This window comes from Drosophila persimilis, unplaced genomic scaffold (genome assembly GCF_003286085.1).
Source record: "Drosophila persimilis strain 14011-0111.01,24,50 unplaced genomic scaffold, DperRS2 tig00000961-arrow-arrow-pilon, whole genome shotgun sequence".
Classification (NCBI taxonomy): Eukaryota; Metazoa; Arthropoda; class Insecta; order Diptera; family Drosophilidae; genus Drosophila; species Drosophila persimilis.
In genome coordinates this window covers 37,513-48,977 of record NW_020825380.1, presented here as the reverse complement: position 1 = coordinate 48,977, position 11,465 = coordinate 37,513, and the positions used below count along the sequence as shown (strand labels likewise).

Genomic DNA, 11,465 nt, shown 5'->3' with positions numbered 1-11,465 from the left:
AACATGCCCCATCCGGTCTCTTTGGCTGACTGCATTCCTTCATAACGTGCCCAAATTGCCGACAGTTGTAGCAACGCATTGCGCCACCACCTTGCTGCTGCCCAACTGCCATACTCACATTTAGTTTTCCCTTTGTCATACCTTCGCTACGAATTGCTACGACGCCAGGAGCTCTTCTGACCTTATCATAGGTGACCATCTTGTCACGCAACTCGTTGAGTGTGATGCAGTATAGCATGGATGCTGCCATGCCCGTCTTGTCCTGCAGTCCCTCTACGATGAATTTGACCACATCGCTCGTGGCCATGTCTGCTTGCGACGCTATGCTGCACATTGCGACGAAATATTGCAATGCGCTTTCATTATTTGCAATTTTCCGTGCCTCCAGTCGCTTTCCAATGTCCCACGCTGTCACTTTCTGCTCAAAGACGTTGAGCAATTCTGCTCGCATCAATTGCCAAGTCAAAGGCGCCACATGTTCGATGTACGCCTTCGCCGATCCGCCTAGCAGCCGCTTCGCTAATATCCAGCATTTTGACTCGGATACACCATGGAAATTCATAATGTCCTCAAAGTTACTTATCCAACTGGTTACAGCCTGGTCGTCATCTCCAGAAAATGGACGCATCAGCGCCTCAATGTGTGTCAAGTCGATGCAATCTCTCGGCGTTTCCAACTCCATAGCCTCTTTCTCCGTTTTCAATATGCTTAATTTGAGATCAGCTAAGCGCTTGCGAGAAACGTACAATTGTTCCAACTGCTGCAAACGGCGCGATTCTTCTTCGTATTCATCTGATCGCATGGTCAATTTCGAACACGCGTTGTCTTGTCGCGGCATGAATGCTTCTCGAGCCTTCTGCACATTTTCACCATGTTCTTCTGGCGCCGCTTTTACTGCGTGTTGTGCACTACGGTTGTCTCTATCTATCTCGCGCTCAACCGGGACTGCAAAAATGTCTGCCTGCATAGTCTCGTCTGCGCTTGGCGCCGTATTTCCTAGCTCATGCGTGTCTTCCATGATTTTTTTCACTGCTGTACGTAATTGGTGTATGTTGGCATCTTGATCAAAATATACGTTTTGCCTACGCAATATGGCGCTAAGTTCACTTTTGGTTTTCGCTCTTATGTCTGCATAGTTCATCGCAGAGTTTTATTTATTAATTTTGTTTTTTTTTTTGGGTAAACCCCACACCTGATATGTAAACTTTTAATAGCACGGTTTTATTATATGTTCTTCTGTCTTCATTGTCGTATATCAATTAATGTGTGTTGGCATATCGATACTTGTCGAGGACAAGTATCGATATATCGAGTACATTGGTATTTCTTATAATACTATCGATGAGTAACTCTTAAACTAATTCAAATCTTATAAACTAATATTCATATCTTACAAACGTTTTGATTTTAAAAACCTTTCTTTTTTATCACCCACTTATACAAAAAAGATTCTTTAACGAGCGGGAACGAAGTAAACTCTGAATTATGCTCGCACTTGTCATGAGATAGGAGAGTGGAACTTTTCTCCCTCTCTCTCTTTCTTACACACAAGCCCGCCGTTCTGTCTCGCTTCCCTCCGCCAGAGCGAACACACTGCACGAGAAAGAGTGTGTGAGATGGATAGAGAGATCGAGAGAGAATGAGTAAGCGCGTGGAAGGCGATTTGGTCGTTATGGCTATAATAACGATCCGATCTCATCCACATTTGACAGTCTAGTAAATATGGCGTTCTCTACGATTCTGCGTTAATTGTGAATTCCACAGATTTTTGGTCTTTGTGGGAGCGGACGCGTCCAGGTGTCTGGATATACAATTTGGTTGCTCTAGCTTTCATGGTCTCTGATATCTAGGTGCTCATCAAGGACGCTCATAGGACGAAAAGTCTTCCTTCTGGAAGTTACACTCATCCAGAGCCACATCTATTTGAGTACCATGGCCCTTCAAGAGTTCATGATTTGTTAGCCCCATTTGTCAAAGATATACATACATAGATATGTTTACTCCTCCGAGGACAGACAAACCAAAACAGTAGTGAGTGAAGGGCCGATGTCCACTCGTTTTTAGATACTGATCCTTTCGAATTTCCTGAATGTACCGACCAAATAGCCCTTGAAGTGAGTGTCACTTTCTCATGGAGTACATTCATCGCCTCAATTTGGCATTCTCTATTGCTAGAAATTGAACACGAAATACGTATCTAGAATATTGTGATGTTTGGTACTTTGTGTGGGCTTAACGAAAAATAATGCTTGCAGCGCCTGCGACCACGTCCCCAGGCTATCCAGCGTCGCTGGACTTATACGCAAGAAAAGACGAGGTCTGCGACCTCGAAGGATGGCGCATTGGTCTGCAGAAGGCAGCCGCCCAGAACCTGACGAGACAGCTGCAGGAGATGACCTCCAACCTCCTCACACCCACAGCTTTTGCGCAGAATGTCGTCGAGGTGCTGTGCAATCCGTGTCAATGTGGAGGTCAAGGTCGAGGGCTGGGCCGAGAGCCAGTCAATGCACGCCTTCCTGGCTGTGGGCAAGGCCTCGTGCGAGCCACCCATCTTCCTGGAGCTGAGTTACTACGGCACCTGTGCCGAGGAGCGCCCCATTGTGCTGGTGGGCCAAGGCGTGACTTACGATGCTGGAGGATTGTGCCTGACAGAGAAACATGAGCTCTTCCATATGCGTGGCGACATGACCGGGGCCGCCGTTGTGGTGGCCTGTTGTCGAGCTGTGGCTGGCCTGCGTTTACCGGTAAGTACTCAGGACAGAAATGATATCTCCTTAAATAATAATGCTGTTCTTAGGTCAACATTCGCGGCCTGATACCTCTTTGTGAAAACGTAGTGGGCTGCAATTCGGTCCGTACTGGGGACATGGTCAAGTCCATGAACGGCAAGACCATCGAGATCCAGTGCACCGATCACGAGGATGTACTGGTCCTGGCAGACGCCCTGCTGTATGCGCAAAACTTCTGTCCCAAGTGCATCATTGACGTCGGCACCTGCTCGGGCTACATGCGCCAGGCCCTGGATGAGTCGGCTGCGGGGGTCTTTACCAACTCGGAGATCCTGTGGCAGCAGATCAAGCACGCCAGCATGCATACCGGAGATCGTGTGTGGCGCTTCCCATTGTGGAAATATTACAGCAAGGCCGTGCGTGCCGGGGGACGCAGCGATGTGCAGAACTATGGCATTGACCGAGGTGGACGTCCCTGCAAGGCCGCTGCCTTTCTCCGTGAGTTTGTGCCCTGTGGCCAGTGGATGCATATTGTGAGTATTGTGGGGCGCTTTGTTTGGGCGCAGAGCTTATGGACTTTCTCCCTCAAAGGATGCCACAAATGTTATGGTGACAAAGGGCTTCGAATACGAGTATCTGCGCAAGGGAATGGCCGCCCGACCCGAACACTGGTGGAGTTTATTGATCTGACGATTTGCAAGGATACGGCCCCACGTTTGGCCAAGTAATCAATATCTAACGGGAATCCAATGTTATATATATTTTTTACTGTGTTTTTTGACGATGCCACACACGAACACAAAATTATACTTGAGCTATTTATTTATTTATTTATTAAATTAACAATTATCTGTTAATAATGGTACTTAGTTACTAAAGGCGGAAAAAGATAAGTTTAAAGTTAGCTAAATTTAAATGATTATAAATATTGTATGCAATTAGTTTAAGAGACAGTTCAGGGGATAGGGTTTGACAGAGGGAGTTATAATTATAGCATAAAACCCTAAAAGGTTCATGATCAGCATAATTAGACCTACATATGGGTAGACGGATAGGCCTAAAAGTACGGGTAGGTCTAGATGGAACGGCCAAGTCAATCTGACCCACGAGATTTTGGGAGTCAACAGTCCCAAGAAGGAGCTTGTGCACTAACATTACGCCATTGCATATTCTGCGATGGTGCAACGACGGCAGGTCAATAAGATTTAGCCTAGACCGGTAGGGTGGCAAGATTCTACCTGAGTCCCAGTTAAAGTTCCGGGCAAAAATTAAAAATTGCTTTTGCACGGATTCAATAACAGCCTGCTGTACTTTATACTGCGGGCTCCACACACAAGAACAATACTCCAATATAGGACGTACTAATGAGATGTACAGTTGTTTCGTAACGTACGGGTCGTCAAACTCCTTGGACCAACGCTCGATGAACGCTAAAACACCCTTAGCTTTATTTACAGTTGCAGCTATATGGGTGTTAAAACACATCTTATGATCAAAAAGGATTCCGAGGTCATTTGAACTCGAAATTCGCTCAAGGACATGATTTCCTAGAACATATGGGAGCGCGAACAATGAGGAGCGCGACGGTAAAATGTCATAAGTTTGCATTTGGAAAGGTTCAGAAAAAGAAGATTAGTTGAACACCACAATAGTAGTTCACTTAGATCAAGTTGAAGGCGTGTGTGCAAATACCAATCAGAGTAAGAAAGACAGATTTTGACATCATCAGCATACATTAGTGTAGTAGAGTATGTTATAACTTGAGGAAGGTCATTCACAAATAAAACGAGGGGGAACGTTGTGAGTTGCTGCGGACACCGCAACTCTACAGTTATACCCGATACTTAGTCAGTATGGCTTTCCTCCGGCAGACGCCGCTAATATTAAACGACACGACAAAAAGTGCGTGCGAGAGAGACAGAAAATCAGGCTGAGCGTGTAGGGGGCATGAATCGACTTTGTAAGTGTTGGGAGGTGCCTGCCGATCAGCTGCCTGGGCAGCTGACCGCAAGATTGACAATGATCGAAATCAGCCGAGGTCAGGGTTGCTCCAATTTGACAACCTAGAGGGCGTAACCTCCCCATGCAAAAGTGCATGCAAATGTCAAGTGGCCAGAGCAGGTTTCCGGCTTCGATCTTTTCCTGTGCGATAATCAAGCCGACGAGTCGTGTTTTTCCCAATCAGTGAAAAGTTTGCCATCCGCGCCTAATTCCACTAAATAAAGTCGAAAGTGTGTACAGTGCCGGAAGGTTTATAAGTGTAGCCGTTTTCTGCGGGAGCAACCTCTTCTGTGGGCGTTCTAACCCAGAGAACCGCCAGAGGCTGGATTAATCTGTGTACATCCACGGATACCGCTGCCACTGCGGTAAGATAAATGTCGATCCCCGTTCTCCGGGCGAATATCTAATAGAGGTAACTCGTATTTTCCGCAGCAAAAGATTTCCTGCGGAAATTGTGGACCAGCTCCTCGGGAAGACGCCGCCTTACGCGCCCCAGCCTAGCGCGACCCGTGCTAAGGCGCCGTAAGGCACCCCACGTTTGCGGCACCAAAAAGTGACCAGCAAAGTGGAGTACTTCGACCCGCCTGGAAATCGCAGGCGTCAGCATACTGGTTCATCGTTTTCCCGGATCCGCCGAGAGGCTCCGTAGATTCCACGTGCCGCATCAACAAGCGATCCGTAACCGAGACCGCGTCCACTGCTCGTGGGCGGATAGTCTCGTTCCGTCGGCCGCTCCCCGTCCCCAACCGGCGCCCATGTCGCCCGGCGAGGAGTTTGTGCTGGCAAAACCAGGCGCATTCGAGCCCTGCAACGGTTAATGTTCTAGAGACTTTCAAAGAAAATACAATCTACCGTTCCCGCTTCAACAGACCCCTGTATTAATAGAGTTTCGTCGATGTAGAATCCAGATCTCGGTCCGTGTTTCAAAAATGGCGCAGTAAAGCCGGTGTTAAAGAAAGTTACGGCCCGAGAGCAGCCCAGCAGAATTAAAATTAATAAATACGCTCTTCGGACACCTGATTTCAGTTCCGCCTATCCTCTCCTGGGCAGGCAGTCCGATGCGATTCGCCAAACCCAGTTAGAAAAGTAATTGAGCTGCAGGCCATCCGGTCGAATCCGCCAGAGACTCGAACCAATGAACAAGACTATAGAATCGCTCCTTTGAGCAAACAAATGAAGTTCCTAAAATTTAGCTTAAATATTAGTTAGGCCATTCCGTCGAATCCGACAGAGACTCGAACCCATGAATAAGACTCTAGAATCGTTCCTTTGAACAAACAAATGAAGTTCCTAAGATTTAGCTTTAAATACTAGTTGTACCCGTTCGAATTAAGAATTTATATGAAATATTGGAAAGAATTTAGAGGAAATTGTAAGTAATCTAAAAAGCACCCGAAACAAAACAGAAATTTATTGGATTTAGAACTAACCCCGCCTGAGGGAAATCAAAGGTCTCGAAAGCACTAATGTAAACGAAAGAAAAAGGATAACGTTCTATTTCAGCAGTCGCCGGAAGATCGATCTTTCGCCGATGGAGAAACCTAACTGCGTGAGTAAAATCCTGCGACTTTCGTTTGGTTCTAGTGGGCGCGCCCAATCCTAAGCTCTCGAAAAGAAAATAAGAAACGAATTTACGATAAAATCGCTAATGAATAGCAACAATCTTACACTTTCCTCACTATATCCTATATTGCCAGTTGTATACAAGCAACCGAATTAAAAGAAAATTTAAATGAATTTGTGCCAGGAATAACCTGCTAACCTTAAGATACACCTTAATTATTAACTTCACCTCATATCACTTTATATACGCCTCTGAATCTCTCATATGCATATACTCGCTGTAGATCTCTAGTATTAGAAAAATATGCCATCGCTGAATATATTAGTTTTAACCGTTTTTTCGAACAAATATATAATGGAATTTAGATAAAGATACAAAAGGATGAACTCTGTGCCGGCGTGCGTGTAACCGCGATCTAGCTAAAGGGGCCATCTGAACCTTCCGGTTTTGAGGAAGATGGTCATAGGTTGGGTGGGCAAAAATAAGCTACCACACTGACATCCGTGGGATAGCAACCGATATCTCCTCCTCTTTCCCTCACTCTTCACTCTCTTTCTACTTTCTCTCTCTCTCTCTCTCCCTCATCTTCTCCTCCCTTCTCTTCTGCACTCTCCCCTATTCTTTACAGAGTGTTTCTTTTATCTTTTTGTCGTTCTACCGGTAGTTCTAGCACCGTATAGTCGCAGCACGCTCAATTCTTAGGAAAATAAATCGTTAAAATTATCGCGTGATAGTGTTGCTAAATGGAGACGATCTGTACGCGCAAGAACCACCACCCCAAAGCCGACGAGCTAGAGCCGGAACATTTAAAGCGTGCCCCGCCTTTGCAGATCGCCCCTCCTGTCCGTCTAGCGTAGACGAGCGTTACACGTTACAGTTATAATAATATTATAATTAAAAAGATAATTTTATTAAAAGATTAAAGAAATTTTCATAAGTGGCGCCCAACGTGGGGCCCGACAGGGTAGATTCAAATACTCGGTTGGACCCGTGGATGATTAGATAGAAATTTTCTTTTCCGCTTTTACAAAAATTTCCTTTTCCGTTAAAGTTCTTTCGCTATCCCTTGCGGACTAGTCATCTGAAGTGGAAACCAGATAAAGGAGCAGAGTTATTCCTTTCTGACCCCAGATGACAGTCAGCAAGAAGAGGCTCAGTTAACTAGAAGCGACGTAGGCTAAATCCTTCAGTGGAATTGCAGAGCGAGAATGACGAATGTCGACCGCCTGACCCTGCGGGAAATACCGCGTTAGTGTTCACACCATCTTATTAAGTAAAAGGTTTCTTCGACTCCAGCGCATTGGAACATAGATATTCTGCTTTCGAGCGTTACTCTATCCACGATGGAGGGAAGAGATTTATTCCAGAATTACTGACGGTGGTCTCAGAGTTAGCTGTCGGAAGCTGGAAAACAGATAGATCAGGTTTTATTATCGGTTACTGTCCGCTGCCTGCGGCGAACAATCTGGGTACCCACAGTCGAAATCAGTGTCGATCCGTAGATGCGAGTCGCGTTCGAACTAAACGTAAACCTTTCAAAGGAGATATCGAAAAAGAGTAGAATGTAGATTGTGGTGCGCGAGCGTCGGTCATAGAGTTCATTATTGGTATCAAAACTTAGTATCGAAATTTTAGTTGAATAAAACAAAGTTAGGACGAATTATAGTCACGACTTGCAGAGTAGTATTGCTAAACCAATCCCATACGACATAAATTATAGGAAACGACCGAGATAAGTAGCATTTTCTTGCCATGGGTTTGGACAGATCTCCCGGAAAGGAAGCCCAAGGGGCAGGTGAAGGTGTAAGACCTGTGTGCGCGCTGTGCCAGAAAGCCATACAGACCACGGATGAGGTATTCCGATCGGTTTGCGAGCACGAGTTCCATCTTCCCTGTATGACCACATATTTAAAGACTAGCAATGTTTGCCCGGTATGTAAAAGCAGGTGTAGAACTGCAAGCGGGGCTGTGCCGAAGGTAGTAGCGCAAAATACTCGCGCTCAGTCCAAAGAACGTGCAAAAGGGGGAGAAGAAGCGAGTTCTTCTAAAAATATAGATCTGTTGGCAATGGAACAGAGATTGCTCGCTTCGCTAAGTAAACGAATGGCAGAGCTGATTCAAAGCTCGGTAGTTGATTCAATGCAACAGGTAACCCGAACCTCAAGTCAGTCCACTGTCACCGCAGCGTTAGACCGTTCTCCAACGCCGTTGTCCGAGCAGTTGCAAGCCACTAACTATGGAGAGGGAACTGGTCCTGGCCATAGACAAGCACCCCAAAGCATAGGTCATCCGTCACCATTGCGAAGCGGTTTCTCTGATTTATCCCAGAGACCGGACAAAGTGGTCCATATACTCAATGGATGGAAAATTAAGTTCTCGGGAGTCGGGGTATCAATAGATAACTTCATATATAGAGTAGAGGCATTGACCCATCAAACTTTGGAAGGAAATTTTTCCGTGCTTTGCCGGAATGTGAGTGTTTTGTTTGAAGGAAAAGCTAACGAGTTCTACTGGCGACATCACAAGGCAGTAGTTGAAGTTCAATGGGATACTTTATGTGCTGCCTTACGACTGCAATTTCGCCAAGAAAAAGATGACGTTGACATCGAAGAACTGATCCGAAACCGGAAGCAGAAGGCAAGCGAGACTTTCGATGGGTTTTACGATAGCATCTCTAGCTTGACCGATCAGTTGGAAGTACCCTGGACCATTCGGAAGTTGGTTCGGGTATTGAAGAATAACCTGCGTCCGGAGATTCGCCATGAACTGTTGAACGTAGAAATCAGAACGGTACAGGAGCTCAGGGAAATTTGTCGAAGACGCGAAATCTTCTTAGAGGACGTTAAAACTTCGCATGGGTATGCGAAAACAATGCCTTTTCGTCGAGACATATCGGAGCTAAAACAGAACATGGAGGATCAAGAATATTCAGAGAGTGAAAGGGAGATGGAAGTAGACGCAATTGCATTGATCTGTTGGAATTGTCGGAAGACGGGACACAGATATCAAGATTGTGTGTCTGAACGGGGAATTTTCTGCTATGGCTGTGGGGCTTCTAATACATACAAGCCCAGTTGCGAGAAATGTTCAAAAAACTCCAAGCTCAGCACGCCGAAGTTGCCGTTAAAACAGAAGACTTCGTGTGTGCTGCGCCATCAAGGCACCAATACCGATTAGATGCATTTCCACTACCAGTAGAGACCACGACTTACCCAGACCTACAAAAAAGCAACGACAGCTCACTGTTGAATTGCACAGACCCAACCAGATTGGACGATTCAAATACCGGAAATGAGTTTTATATAGGGAAAGGGGCTACAAGATCGCGTAAAGGGAAGCGAATGACTCGGTTTTGGCAAAATGTAAAGAAATGCCGGTCAGGAATTAAGTATCTGAGCGCTCTCTCCGACATAAAGAGAGATCCTCGTCCGTTCTTACCAATCCGTTTGTTCAATCGAACCGTCTATGGCTTGTTAGACTCCGGAGCCTCTATCAGTTGTGTTGGAGGCGAGTTGGCTAAGGAATTAGTTCTTGCCGATGCACCATACAAACGTATCAATGATAAAGCCAAAACGGCGGATGGTAAGGCTCAAGAGATAGTGGGAATTATGAGAGTGGACGTGGAATATGGAGACGAGAAGAAGACTCTTGATTTATACTTAATTCCTTCGCTCAAACATGATCTATACCTAGGAATTGACTTTTGGGAGCTGTATGACCTGTTGCCCAGCCAGTTGCGAGTGTCCGAAATAGAGATGTTGACCCAAGAGACAAGCGGGGTTGAACAGCACGTACTGACGCCGAAACAAAAGGATCAGTTATCCAATGTTCTGAAGTGTTATCCCTCATTTGCTCAAGAAGGTTTAGGAAAAACCGACTTGATAACACATGTTATCGACGTGGGGAACGCTAGGCCAGTGAAACAAAGACATTTCCCTGTTTCGCCAGCGGTAGAAAAGGCAATGTACTCGGAAATAGACCGGATGATCCAATTGGGAGTAATAGAGGAGTCAGACAGCGCTTGGTCCTCGCCAATAGTGTTGGTCTCCAAGCCGGGAAAAATCCGCATCTGTTTGGATTGTCGGAAAGTAAACAGTTTCACGGAAAAGGATGCTTATCCCTTGCCTCAGATTAACGGGATCCTGAGCCGTTTGCCGAAAGCAGAATTCATCTCCAGTCTTGATTTGAAGGATGCGTACTGGCAAGTACCGTTGGATGTAAAGTCCCGGGATAAGACGGCCTTTACAGTCCCTGGGCGTCCCCTTTACCAATTCAAGACGATGCCTTTCGGGCTGTGCAACGCCACCAGTACCATGTCACGATTAATGGACAAAATAGTTCCTTGTAACCTTCGAAACGAAGTGTTCATCTACTTAGATGATCTGTTGATAGTTTCTTCAAATTTCGAACGACATCTAGAAGTACTATTAGAGATGGCTAGGCAACTCAGGCGTGGGATTTTAACGATCAACATCAGTAAAAGCCATTTCTGCATGCGCCGTGTAAAGTATTTGGGGCACATAATAGGAGACGGAGGAGTCCGAACCGATCCCGACAAGATAAAGGCTATTGCCGAGTTCCCAGTTCCGAAAAACCTGAGGGGACTGAGAAGCTTCATAGGAATGTGTGGGTGGTATCGCAAGTTCGTACCAAATTTTGCGTCACTCGCCTCGCCCTTGACCGACGTCATGACAACCAAAAGGAAGTTTGTGTTTCCAAAGGAAGCCATAGAAGCCTTCAATGAATTGAAGCGGTGCCTTTGCGAAGCCCCGGTATTAAGGAGCCCTGATTTCACGAAACCGTTTTACATCCACTGTGATGCTAGCAAAACAGGAGTAGGGGGAGTTCTGGTGCAGCTGTCTGAAGAAGGGGACGAATGTCCGATCGCTTATGTCTCAAAAAAGCTAAACAAAGCTCAACGAAATTATACAGTAACGGAGCAAGAATGTTTAGCCGCCATAGTATCACTGAAGAATTTCAGAGCGTACGTAGAAGGGCACGAATTCACCGTGATAACGGATCACGCGTCCTTAAAATGGCTCATGTCAAATACCGACCTCAGTTCTCGGCTAGCTCGATGGGCCCTGGGATTGCAAAGATACCGATTCAAAATTGAGCATCGTAAAGGTACTCAGAACGTGGTTCCCGATGCCTTGTCGCGGGTTAATGAA

At 45.9% G+C, this 11,465-nt stretch overlaps 1 pseudogene; it reads left to right on the top strand.

The window, feature by feature from the left end:
• Positions 1-2,432: 2,432 nt before the first annotated feature.
• On the top strand, positions 2,433-3,528 carry LOC113566782 (annotated as a pseudogene).
• Positions 3,529-11,465: the final 7,937 nt, after the last annotated feature.